The sequence below is a fragment of the Callorhinchus milii genome, unplaced genomic scaffold (assembly GCF_018977255.1).
Source record: "Callorhinchus milii isolate IMCB2004 unplaced genomic scaffold, IMCB_Cmil_1.0 Scaffold5, whole genome shotgun sequence".
Classification (NCBI taxonomy): Eukaryota; Metazoa; Chordata; class Chondrichthyes; order Chimaeriformes; family Callorhinchidae; genus Callorhinchus; species Callorhinchus milii.
Window position 1 is genome coordinate 38,935,457 of NW_024704746.1, and position 10,619 is coordinate 38,946,075.

The window sequence follows — 10,619 nt, forward strand, 5'->3', positions numbered from 1 at the left end:
TTTGTGGACGATCTTTCAATTTGTTTAGTGATTAAAGTGTTTTTTTTCCCCTGCGCTTCCACAACATCTTAACCCACTGACCAGAACCACTGCAGACCTGAAGGTTGTTTGTCTGATTTTGCTTCACATGTATGTGGTTATCTGCTGTTCCCTCCCTTTCATGGACAAGAATGCAATATCTCATCACCTCCCTCAAAGTGAGATGTGAAGGGTCATTACACACACTTACTGATGCTGTGTTTTTAGTGTAACTGTATTCTACCCCAGTGTTGTTTGTGAATACATTAACCAAACATTTTGTTTAGATTTCCCATTGGTACTGTCTAAAAATGGATAGCAATTCAGAGACCAAAGATGTAACAAAATGCCACTGGGTCATTTAGTTTTCAGATTCCATTATTTCTCATTTCCAGAGGGATTGCATTCCATAATAGTTTCCATCCTGTGGCTACTTCCATGCAGCCACAGCCAATGGAAAACATTCAACAGATGAGGAATCACTACTCTGCAAAGGATCAGATGTTGCCATTACTCTAGGTAGATTCCCTCTGCACACATCATTCTGGCAGACGAGTGTCCTTGTTATCTGATCCAGAAGCAGATTTACTGAAAGAAAAACAAAGTTGTCAACTCGCTCCTAAAGGCAAGATTTCCTGTTTAGTAAGATTATTAAAGAAGAAAATCTTCAAATAAATGAAATAATTTTTACAGTGCTTCAAAAAGCTCTGTCGGAGCAATAGTAGTCATAGGCACAGCAGACTGTGCAGTGGTTTCGGATATCTTGGCCTGCACTCAGATATATTGCAAGCATTTCTCAGGATCCTACCAAGTACACTGCCTCAAATGATAAACAGCAGTAAGGCCACCTATACAGAGAACTAAATGCTCACAGAGTGTGTAAACCTAGACATCCAATACCTCTTTGTGAGTCCATTGGACTTCCAGATATATTCCTTTAAGACTTTAAAGTTATTTCCATTGGTTCCCCAGCCTATGCCATTTCCTGGTTCATATTCTCAAACCAGTAGTTGGCAAAACAAGCTCTTCACTTAAGATCTTGGGATATTTTATTAACCTCATGAAAGGTCTAAAGTGGTGATGACTTACTGTGCAGTTCTAATACAGTCTCTTTATCCGCATGAATTCCTACTGATAAAGCTCGTTTTTCGTTGAAAGGAAACTCCATATAGACCAATCCCTCTATGAAAGAACAAACCTGCACCTCCATGATGCAGTGGGACCTTGGGAAGCTTTGTTCAGATAACAAACATTTTGTACAGAGGTCAATTTTCTGAGCAAACTGAAGGAGTGGGTATGTAACCTCCTCTATTTCTCTTATGGCTAGTATTTAAGTGAATAACTCTGAAGGAAAAGAAAATGCACTCAAACCTCCGAGACCTAATTTTTGCTGCACAAACATTGGTGTCATACAGTATTTGTACTGTGGTCCACATGAGAAATAGCTGAAAAAGCAATCATGGCATTTTGGCGGCATCTACCAGATAATTTGGCATGAAAGATGCAATATTGACTTTTCTTTCCATATTGTCAAGGTTCCTAGTGAAACTGTGGAATTTTTTATTTGTATGAGCTTACTTTCCTTTGAATTCATTATATATTTGTTCCAAAACCATTCACGGGACAAAGACTCCAGCAGTTGCAAATTCTCTGGTAAGCATTACCCTATCCTATTTATGAAAATGGTCCTGCCATGTTAGTTATATGACTGAATCTAAATTCAGCTGGACAATACTGAATATGATATTTATTTATGCTGTATATTTCCTCTTTGCCAATCTGTGTTTTACCATTCGAGATTAAGAATCAGTGTTCAAAAGTTCGTCTCTAGTCTTTGAGGTTTACAATTTTCAATTATTTCCTCCATCTTCAAGACACAAATCCTCAAAATAGTGAGTCTGATGTCACATTACAGTCACTTGTGAATGGTGTTTCCTGAGGAAGCTAGTCCTCTGTTTACAGGATAGAAATTAGGTCACTCTAAAGCAAGGACATCTCCACAGCAATATCCTAGCTGTCACGTTCAGTGGTATCCTTCTTACCTCCATATTCTCAACAGCAGAATATGACTAGACACCAATCATGATGGCACAAACACAATGGGCTTGAATGGCCTCCTATGCCAAAGTTTCTATGTAACACCAAAGATACAGCAAACACATAATCTTTCAGATTCAACATTCATTTGTGGTGTGGGCTTCAGAATCAAATCAGCTCTGCCATTAAGGTACTTTTCAAATCTGGAGCAAAGAGAGACATGTGAATAGAAGGTTATAAAACCCTTAATGTGAGAATAAATAAACTCAGTGATCGCACAAGTAAGGAATCTGCTCTTAGTTAACATGCAGAAGAAACTCAGCACGCAGCAGTTTTCAGGGCACCGACAATTGGGCATAATTATAAATAATTGTAGAAAAGCAGCTTTTCGAGAATTTACTGAATACTCATCTTAGAAGTCTTCAAAGTAAATCTTCGCAACCTCTACTAACAGAAATCAGCAGAGAGCTACCTCTACACCTATTAGAGCAAGCCACGAATCACAGAGTTTATCTTTTCTTTATACTGAAATTTCAACCAAACTAGTTAAAATTCAGTTGTCACTGCAAATGCAAAGCTTCTGGCTTCAACACTTATGTGTTTCCTTTCGGACAGAGATCTGTTATTAATATAATATATTGCATACTGACAAATATATATTCTTAGGAAATAAATGTCCAAAAAAAACCTTAGGAATTATTTATATGGGGTCTTAACATTTTTGTTTCCTATACGGCTCAGCCTCATCCTTTTTTTTGGTGTTTCTCTTAATCTTCTCCTTCCTCTCTGCAAAAAAAACACGCGCGAAAAAAAAAGGAATTAGCAATGGACCTGTCCTTATGTTTTCTAAGTTATCCCAAACATTATTCTACAAAGGCTGCATAAAGATTAATCAAATCCATGTCTTCACAAGTGATGGTAAAACTTACCAGGGCTGCCGGCTACTCCAAGATAATTCAGAAGGCAAAAGGCCCTTCAAGCTGCTTACTTCCTTGGCAGGTTAACAGGCCTAGGCCCAGCAGGTTCTGGCCATCAGTGAACTAACCCTTTCCTGAAGCATTGCTTTCCAGCTGGGAAGGAATTCAGTGCAAGAGCAGAGGTCACAGTTAATGCCATCTTGCCCGGGGCATCTAGCCTATTCACAGAACAGCCCTCTTTGTAATAATAACTGAAGAGAAAAAAATGAAGTCAACATGAAACGAAGGCATTTGGAAATGTTGGGATTTTTTTAATTTAAATAGCACTGTTGCAATAAAGTTGATTTATTTTAATTGCAAAGATGTTGGTTTTGAAATGGTGCTGGGAACTTATTCTCGGCAAGTTGTTAAGCTTGGCCAGAGAACAGTATGTTTTGTCATGTCTAAGCAGGATGACATGCTTTAGGAATTTCATTGAAACAGTACAGCTGTACTTTAATTCGTATGGAACCTTATTGATTAACGGGCTTGTTTAATGAATGATTTTTATTCACTGCCATATCAAAACAAACTCGAAATTAGTTCCATTAAATAAGGAGTTTGTCATTTATTTATTATTAGTGAAGTTAAAGCCATTGAAGTACAAAAATAAACTTGTTTTCCTCTGACTGGCAACTGGCTCAAACAAATGGCTCTGTGCAGTGTCATTTGCTGGGATGCAAAATGGTTTTAAATAATCCACATTTATTGCTCGGCAACTAAGTAGAAAGGAAAGACCAATGAGTTCCATTTAATTTAAATTTGCACTGTGAACCTACACGTTCCATGTCCTTCAAAGAAAATCATTTTAACATGGCAGTAATTAATCTCTGTCACTAGAGGCTGCTGGTAAGCTTTGGGCTGTTGAATTTACATAGATTTATAATAATAAATAATAATAATCTTTGCATTTGATAAAGCACCTTGTCATTAAGATAACTCAAAGCACTTCGTAGGATTTACTATAAGTGCAATAATTGAGTATTTTGTAGGTGAATGCAGCAGGTAATTTGCACACAGCAATGTCCCACAAACAACCACAAAGTGAATGGTCAATTTTATCTGGGGGAATATTGGCCAGAACACCGGGAGAAACTCCCTTCTCTTTTCAAATCGTGCCATTGGATCTTTATCATCCACCCGATGACCTCTGGTACTTGGGCTATTCTTTATATCATGTCAGAGGCTTGTCAAACCCTAAATGAAGGTACCTTAAACAAGGTCACTCTTCAGCTGGAAAGGTACATCAGGCACGGGGTTATTAATTACTGCTATATTAAAATGTTTTTTTTTGAAGGACATGGATTGTACCCTAGCATAGCATACTCCTTACAATGCCTTTCATCAAGCTCGGCTATGATGTCCTTTGGGACATATGTGCATGCGACCGCCAGGATGGTGGAAGGCGAACTAGATGGACCTTGGTCTTTTTTCGTCTCGCATTTCTTATGTTCTTGTGTTCACAGTCAATTTGTCTGCTGGAACTCATTGTGGAAGCTCACACATTGAAGAATAGTCACCTAATCACGGTACCAGTTGATACTATTGAAATATATGTTGGTCCGTTTAATTTCCTCGCCTCCTTCTGGGGTAAATGTTGCCACCTGATTGATGGCTAATTCCCAGTGCATGTCTATTTTTCCCCTTTCCCCTCTCTTTTCCTTAAGGCACCGATACGTGCAAAGGTGCTTTTCTATAGCTGCCGGCATTCTTCCTGTACTTTGCTCAAGTGTTCACTATGTCAGTCCAGTGTCAGGGGAATATCTAATCACAGAGGAAAGAATGACGGAAATGCATAACAGCAGACTTTAATCTAATATCTATCTACCTGCTAGTGATTCCCAGCATGTTGCCAGTGGCTGGCAACTCAGAGCAGGAACCTTGCCTGCTTTGTTTTCCCATCCTCAAACCAAGGAATGGGGAGCTCAATTGTACCACTCAATGCCACCTGGCTGAGAATTACTAACTCACCAGCATAAAATCTGGGAAATTCCTGGTCTATCTAGCTCGATTCCACTCTATTTGAAGCATTTACCCGACTTAAACATCCCACAGCTTACAGATGGTCTTATGAAAGCTTTGATACATCAGCATTCTTAATTGTACAAAGCATAATTTACGTGGTTTCAAACTAGCTCGTGGATAATCGAATAATCATATACCGTACAGTATTCAGTTACCTATTTGACAAATATGTTTTAAAAGTTACACAGCTTCTGATAGCTCAGCGAGTAAGTACACAGCCCGGCATGATACTAAGCCATACATTCACTGTTGTTCACTTCGCTGATTTCAGCCAGGGAAGGAGTAAGCACATTATAATTGGTCTGAGGAACATCCCAAGGCAAAGAAGGGGTAAATCAGTCAGCAAAAGGGACGGATAGGGGTGGATCGGGGGTGGGGGGGGGGTGGGGGGGTTGTGGGGGTGGGGGGGGCAGGTGTAGCAATACTACAATACTCCATGTTTCTGCCCGAGTAAAGGGTCCTCACTCCCAAATGCTACCAGGTAACTCCTGCTAGAAAACTACATGTAAGGGCAGGATTGGACTCAGCTGTGATACCTTTCACAATCCACAGACTCCATTAAGGTTCACGTGTGAAAAATAGCCAATTGGGGGGATGGGGACTGAAGGGAGTTTAATATAGTGTCTGAACCATACACCAGCACAAGTCAGCCACTTATTGAGAGAAGAGGGAAAACAAACATGGAGATAGTTGAATTACAGTCCCAATATTTATTTAATTGTGTTCCAAAGAACCTCATTAGTTCTTGCTAAAAGTCAAAGTATACCACAAGACATGCTTTGCATCTTACAATTTCGATTTTTGGTAAGTTTGAGTTACAGTATTGGGAACGGGCCAAATAGCTATTTGTCCCTTTAATGTGGTTTGGCTATCTGAATGTTTACCATTTTTCTAGAGACAGTAATCTCCTGACAGCAATCGTGGAATATCTTGTATCCTGAAAACCACAAGTCATATCTTGAAAATGTACTTGTCAAATGCAGCCTAAGGAATCTTACCGCCATTCACTAGATATTATTATACATAATGCCTCATGCTGATTGGAAGCAACGTTTTCAAACACGTTCGTGAAGTGAGGATTATTACAGAGATGATTGCTTCCTAGTTATGTCCTGGATATTTTTGTGAGTGGGATGTGAAGAGGATTTAAGATTAATTGAAATTAAATAGCAGTCTTTGACAAACCTGCACAAGATGGTCACTGGCATGTCCCAGCACCAATATCATATTGAAAGTATTTTAATAAGTATTGGATGAAGTAGTGAGGATGAGAGCAAGAGAAAGACCTTTCATTTTTATTTTGTCTTATCAAGTTGAAATGTCTCAATGAGTTTTACACTAATTATTGTAGTGACTGTTTTTGTGGGCATATGCGACAGCTATTTTGCATACAATGTATCCCCTCAAACGGCCTTGAGGTGAATGACCAAATTTATCAAGATGATTGTTGGAACTTCTTTCGCTTTTCAAATGATACCATACGATATTTAAAGTCCACTTAAAGAACAGGCAGACAAGAACTTAGTGTAATGATTTACCTGTAAGATGGCACCTCATACATTGCAGTATTCCCTCAGTATTGCATTGGAGCATCAGCTTAGTAGAGAAGAAAGCCGATGAGATTGTCTTATATCAGCAGGTAACAAAATGTAACAAAATAAAACAGAACTTGTTCAAGAATTTTATTTAGGATGTACGGACGATTGGATGAGCATATCAGAATACCAAGACGACCCAAAATAGATTGAAGGCAAACAAAATGTGATTATTCTACCTTAAAAACATTCACACTAAACCCTTTAGTTTGAAATAATTCCTAATTGTTTTATAAAAGCCTTTAGATAAGTTGTTAAATCAAGGTCCTTCTGCCTGTTCTGATGGTTCAGGTGATGTTAAAATCTTATGGTGCTGAAATAAAAATATATTTAGGCTCATCTCAATACCATAAGCTCACCAGAAAACAACTGGAAACATTTTTATCTTTGCGTGACATTTATTGTGTTTCTTTAATTATAATGAAAATGACTTTGATTTTGTGTATACGTGCTGAATGCCTGCTTCCAGTAAAGTCTGCCTTGTGGCCAAAAAATATAAACTGTTATAGTTGCTTTCAGTTCTGTTAACACTATATCTCTAGACAGAGATAATTCAAAGTCTATGTACATCATTCACATCAGGCATTTCATCATGTTTAAAGCTGTAATGACAAAAACAGTTGCCTGTTCATCACGTCCTACATCTTTTTTCGCAAACTTTAATCATTAAAGATAAACATGTGAAAATAGTCATAGTTTGACTTGGTTACTATGGTTGTCTGCAGATAGACAGGCTTTTATATATGCAACAGGTATACAATTTTAGATTAAATACAGTACTCTACCTACCTGTATGACTATTCTCTAGTCTTTACAATTTTAGACATAAATCATTTCAATTTTTATTGCATGGATTATCAACAATAGCGAATGCTGCATTATAGGCATAATAGAAACTTTTTTTCAATTTTCAACATCAGAATCCAACATTTCCAGGGTTAGGTGTAACACAGTCAAATACAGAGTAAATCTCCCATTGCTCTGCCCCAAAAATGTGGCTTAGTTATTGACCTCAGAAGAGCACACATGCTACGTCACTAGTGTGACATTTCAATTTTTCACACCAGCTTTCTTGTGACTTGAATGAGATTAGAAATGTAGTATGTCAGCTTGGCTCAGTTGGTGACACTCTCGCTTCTGGATCAGAAGGTTGCGGGTTCAAGCCTGATGTCATGACGTTATTTTATAATCCAGGCTCACGCAGTGCTGGGTGACTGCTGCAATGTCAAATGTGCCAATTTCCAGATCAGATGTTAACAGCCTTGGTCAGACCCCCATCTGGAGTACTGTGCTCAGTTTTGGGCACTGCACCTCAAGAAGGATATATCAGCTCTGGAGGGGGTGCAGTGCAGATTCACCAGAATGATACCAGGGCTTGAAGAGTTAAATGATGAGGACAGGCTGCCTAAACTTGGTCTGTATTCCCTTGAGTTTAGAAGGTTGAGGGGTGATCTAATTGAGGTTTTTAAAATAATAAAGAGATTTGAGAGGGTAGATATAGATAAACTATTTCCTCTGGTGAATGAATCCAGAACAAGGGGGGCATAATCTTAAAATTAGAGCTCGGCCCTTTAGGAGTGAAATTAGGAGGTAGTTTTACATTTAAAGGGTAGTGGAAATCTGGAACGCTCTCCCCAAAAGGCTGTGGATGCTGGATCCATTCACATTTTCAAGACTGATGTCAACAGATATTTGTTAGTTAAGGGTGTTAAGGGATATGGGGCAAGGGCAGGTAATTGGAGTTGAGGTACAGATCAGCTATAATCTTATAGAATGGCAGAACCGGCTCGAGGGGCTGAATGGCCTGCTCCTGTTCCTATGTTTCTATCAATTCCCATCTACCTATCCAAGTTGTCATAAAAATCCCATCACCCTGTTCAAAAAGAGAAGGGAGTTTCTCCCAGTACCCTGGAGGGTAGACATCAATATATCTTATAATAACACGGTCAAAAAGCTCTGCCACAAGGAGGCACAGACTCAAGTTCAGAAGAGAGAACGATGCATACAATTTTGAATGACCGTAAACAGAGAATGGTGGATATGTGGAATGGATTATCCAGGAAAGTAGTCAAGGCAAATAGCGGCTGAATTTTTTTAAAAGGAAATTAAAATATTAATTAATTATAAATTAATTGAGTGTTGATAGAGTACAGTGTTTTATTTAGGGATCTTCCTGATAGATTGAAATGGTATTTTCCAGTCCTGCAGATTCCTACTCAAGGTAATTCAGTACTTGTGCTATCTGTACAATCAGCCGTTGAAAATGGCTACTCTGTAGCACCAAGAAAACAATTTACAACCCTTCATGCTGCATAACTGATGTTTCCTCAAGGACACTGTCTAAGAGCAGCTTAGACTTTAATGCTAGTAAACATTCTGTCAAGTCGAGAATTTCCCAGATTTATATAAGGTTTTCCTTATCATGAAAACGCTTGAAATTAGATCCAGTAGTTTTCATAGTTGCTGATATTCTGTTTGTACCATATAACTATCATTCTTAACATTTCTTACTGTCTTTTCATTTTGTTTGAAAGGAGCAAGAGTTTGTCAGCAATTATTGCTTTGAAAGCCAGAAATAATAAGAATAATCATGGAATTTGACACAGCGCCTTATCACGTCTTCGATACATCCAAAGCGCTTCACAGAATGTAATAATAATAATAATAATCCTTGCATTTGATATAGCGCTTTTCACGTCTTCTAGATGTCCCAAAGTGCTTCACAGAATATACTGTAAAGTGAATTGACTGTATATTTGTGGGCGAACGCGGCAGCCAATTGTGCACAGCAGTGTCCCACAAACAGTCATGGATTGAGTGACCATTTTTCTTTAAGGAATTATTACCCCTGGAAAAGCGATTGGCCAATTGACTAACAACTGGGTTCCTGCTTACTGCTGGGTAAGCAGAAGAGTGTGGAGTAAGAAAATTTGCCCAAAATTTCGCCCTGCCGGGAATTGAACCCGTGTCTCTCGGTTGCAAGGTAAGTGATCTAAGCACTGAACTAACAGTATCTAAAGATGATGGATGGACTGCAGATCTGCTATCATGTTTTCAATTGCACTACTATTTAAGTTTAAAAGTTACAAATTTTATATTGAAATGCCGACTTTTGACTATTTAAAAGCCAATATTTTATTACCTAAGGATTGTCTGAGGCTCAGAGTAATATGGTATTGCCATGATCTTAGTCAGTTTTAAAATACAGTTATTGTTTATCTCACTACCTTCATCAACACAAAACTGTAGCACAATAGTAATCCACAGCACGAGCCATTCATTCAGCCCATTGTGCCTGTGCTGATTCACTAAAAGAGAGAGCCATTTAGTCCACTTCTCCTGCCTTTTCTCCACTCCCTTTTAATGTTTCTTCTTTCAGATATTTATCTAGTTCCCTCTTAAAAACTAATATGGATTCTGTCTCCGTCAAGGCTCCAGGTAATGCATTCCATGTCCTAGCAACTCTCTGTGTTAAAAATAATTCTCTGAATCTTCCCTTTTGTTCTTTTGGTAATTAATTTGGCATGATGGCAGCCCCACTTTCAATGAAAGTAGCCTTTCTAAAGTCCTTAAAGCTTTATTACCATCTAAGAAACCTGAATGATCTTTACCAACTGTCAAATACAGTTTGACCTTCAAAATGTACAGTCAATTCACTTTACAGTATAAACTGGCAAGCTCTTTGAGACGTCTCGAAGACATGATAATGCACTATATCAAATGCAAGGATTATTATTTTATATTAAATATCACATTTATTTTTTAACATTATAGAGCATCATATCAATTATCATATCAATTCATTTTGTAAAATATATCAGCTGCAATATAAGTCACTCTTTATCCACTATTTATCACTGGTTTCTTTAAGAAGTTAAGACATGACATTGATACAACTGAACATGTTTTTTTTCTATCTTGTGATACAACCTATTTCTGCCATGTCATTTGTAGCATGAAGGAGATACAATCTAGAGTGTTTCCTACA